Below are 3,635 nucleotides of genomic sequence, written 5' to 3'. Positions count from 1 at the left end.
CGCCAAAAAGGGGGAGTGAGAAAAGATGAAAATATGGGATGCAGAAAATAGTAGATCCAACAAGAGACAGAAGTGAAAGAAATACCCAATGATAGAGATCCTAGGATGAGAACTGTGCTCCAGGCCAGAGCAGTGCATCTCAAATGAGATACATAGTAAGGCTGTAATATTCATTCTTGCATATTCCACTAATATAGAAGAAGAAGTGGGGTCCAGGAAATGGACTTTCAAATCTAGAGAAAGCCAAAGGGAATATCTAGGATGGAAGCAAAAGGAAGCCCTAGGATCACAGTCTTGCAGCAGGATCAAGAAGTAACAGGATAGAATGAATGTCTCTAGGAAGAGCCCCACTCTCTACACACACACTGGAATTGGTAGATTAGTTGATGAAAGTGACCTTGGGAAAAACTATAGTGAGAAGTTATTGAAAAAATATGTGAAGAAATAGCAATTAGCTAAAAAAAAAGACATGTAAAATTATGAAAAGGCAAAACTACTATTGATTGTAGGATTTTTGGAAAAATGTCATCATGGTAACTTATAATAATCTGGTATTAAAATTCAGACAGACAACAATAATGTGAACAATGCATATTAATTTAACCAAAAAGTCTATTTTGACTCTTTGGGGAATAAGGAAAAGAGAAAGAGAACAAAAGTATACTAGAACTAAATCTTCTCCTTCATTCCCAGGACCATAGCAGAAAGTCAAAACAATGTTGATAATAAATGAATGAACCAGATATTTAGAAATTTGTAGATACGGAAATGGGGGCATGTAAAAGCCAGAAGGAATGACCAGAAAGGGAATTAAAAGGTGTTGCCTTTGGGAAGAGAATGTGGAGAAGTGAGGCAGACAGGCATTATATATACAATAAATATTTTAATACTATTTGCTTTTTTATACATAGTGTGTGTACATTACATTAATCAAAATCAAAAGCAATATTTAACACCCTTGGCTTCCAAGAGAGGCCATAATACCTGATGGTGTTTTATATCTAAATTGAACACTGACCTTGAACATCCAGTTTGCTCTCCCCTTGCATACCCACAGTTTATACCTCCATCCTGCTCATTTCCCAAAACGTGCAATGAAATCTCATGCACTTAGAATGGGAGTGGGAAACAACAGCCCTTAAGGTAAATCAGATCATCACCTGTTTTTGTATAACCTATAAAGTAAGAATACTTTTTGATATATTTTTAATTGTTTGAAAAAGATCACAAGAATGATGATATTTAAGATATAAAAGCATGTGAAATTTATATTTCATTGTTTCAGTTCATTTGCTTATATTTCATCTATAGATGCAATAGTGGGAGATCTGAGTAGTTGTGACAGCGACCATGTGGCCAGGAAAGAAAAGAATATCTGCTGCCGGGCATGGTGGCATATGCCGTAATCCCATCAGCTTGGGAGGCTGGGGCAGGAGGATCATGAGGTCAATGACAGCCTCAGCAATGGCGAGGCACTAAGCAACTCAGTGAGACCCTGTCTCTAAATAAAATACAAAAAATGGCTGGAGATGTGGCTCAGTGGTGGAGTGCCCCTGGGTTCAATCCCTGGTACCAAAAAAATAAAAAATAAAAAATAAAAAAAAAGAATATCTGCTATCTGGTCCTTTACAGAAAAGTCTTGTTAACCTGTGACTTAGAAGCTGAGTGTGACAGGATGGGTTTATGTAGGACCATTACTTCTTCTTTTAGAACCCTTCTGAAATTCTATTTTAAAAATGCATGCACCTGTATGTCACCACATGCAATGAATCAGGTTCACTCCGTGTGAATTGGGCTGGCAACTAAAAAACACACAAATACAGAAAATACTTTTTCTTGGGTGCAGTAATGGCTCCTCAGCCTCAGCTCCCAAAAGGGAGGCAAGAGAAAGGCAAGAGAGGCAGGAGAGAGAGAGAGAGAGAGAGAGAGAGAGAGAGAGAGAGAGAGAGAGAGAGAGAATATGCCCCAACCCTGGTTTTTATTGGGGAAATAAAATATCTGTTGGATAGAATATTTCATCCAAATAAGGCAAAGGGGTAATATTACAAGAGAACAAGGGGCCCGGCTTCAGGGGGTCGCTTGGTGATGTTTTGTGGCCAGCAGATTGACTGACATCTTGGAAAGCCACACCCATCTCAGGTGCTATGTGGGATCAAAGGCAGAGTGAGAAAAAATGCACACATAGATTGCACAGCCCAATTAGGCAGCAAGGTCAGTTCAGTTCCCTCACACGCTCAAATGTGCATAGCTCAGGCACACAGCCCATGGCTGGCTCACCGCACCTATATGGAAACACACACTCCAGACTATCAGAAAACCACCTCCCATAGCCTTTTCATCAAAGATTTTGTCAAATTTCATCATGGAAATTCCATGGCAGTCCCCATTTTCCATACTTGTGATTTCCAAATCAAGAACTTACAGCCTTTATTTTCTCAGTAGGATCAAGAAAAATTAAAACTCAGAACCTGACTGTAAGAAAATGCTATCTGGGGACGCCCATCTTCTCATTACTGTCAGCAGGAAGAGGGACACTAGGAAGGTGGAAGATGCAGAAAAGATGAAAGTTTAGAAATTAGTAAAGCCCTGATTTTCTTCATTACTAGAGACTATCTCCTCTGAGGCAGTACTACCAGCAACTCCAGGAAAATGGAAGCCAAAATGTTTTTTTTTTTTTTGTCACTAACTTGAAATCCAGATCTATTTTCCATGAAATTGGTTCTATAAAGACTTTGCTTTTGAGTTCTTTATATATCCTAGCGATTAGTGCTCTATCTGTGCATGTGATAAAGATTTGCTCCCAAAATGTAGGCTCTCTATTCACCTCATTGATTGTTTCTTTTGCTGAGAAGAGGCTTTTTAGTTTAAATCCATCTCATGTATTGATTCTTGATTTTAACTCTTGCACTATAGGAGTCTTATTAAGGAAGTCAGGGCCTAATCCGACATGATGGAGGTTTGGGCCGACTTTTTCTTCTAATAGGTACAGAGTCTCTGGTTTAATTCCTAAGTCCTTGATCCACCTTGAGTTGAGTTCTATGCATGGTGAGAGATAGGGGTTTAATTTCATTTTGTTGCATATGGATTTCCAGTTTTCCCAGCACCATTTGTTGAAGAGGCTATCTTTTCTCCAATATTTGTTTTTGGTGCCTTTGTCTAATATAAGATAGCTGTAGTTATGCGGGTTTGTCTCTGTGTCCTCTATTCTATACCATTGGTCTACAAAATCTTAACACCAAAAAAAAAAAAAACCAAATAACCCAATCAATAAATGATCCAAGGAATGAACAGACACTTCTCAGAAAGTAATATACAATCAATCAACAAATAAATGAAAAAATGTTCAACATCTCTAGCAATTAGAGAAATGCAAATCAAAACTATTCTAAGATTTCATCTCATGTCAGTCAGAATGACAGCTATTAAGAATACAAACAAAAATAAGTGTTGGCAAGGATGTGGGGGAAAAAGGCACACTCATGCATTGCTGGTGGGACTGCAAATAGGTGCAGCCAATATGGAAAGCAGTATGGAGATTCCTTGGAAAACTTGGAATGGAACCACCATTTGACCCAGCTATCCCACTCCTGGGTTTTTACCCAAAGGACTTAAAAACAGCATACTACAGGAACACA

The sequence above is a fragment of the Urocitellus parryii genome, chromosome 5 (assembly GCF_045843805.1).
Source record: "Urocitellus parryii isolate mUroPar1 chromosome 5, mUroPar1.hap1, whole genome shotgun sequence".
In the NCBI taxonomy this organism is placed as follows: Eukaryota; Metazoa; Chordata; class Mammalia; order Rodentia; family Sciuridae; genus Urocitellus; species Urocitellus parryii.
The sequence above is the reverse complement of the archived record's forward strand: the minus strand, read 5'-3'. Positions refer to the sequence as shown.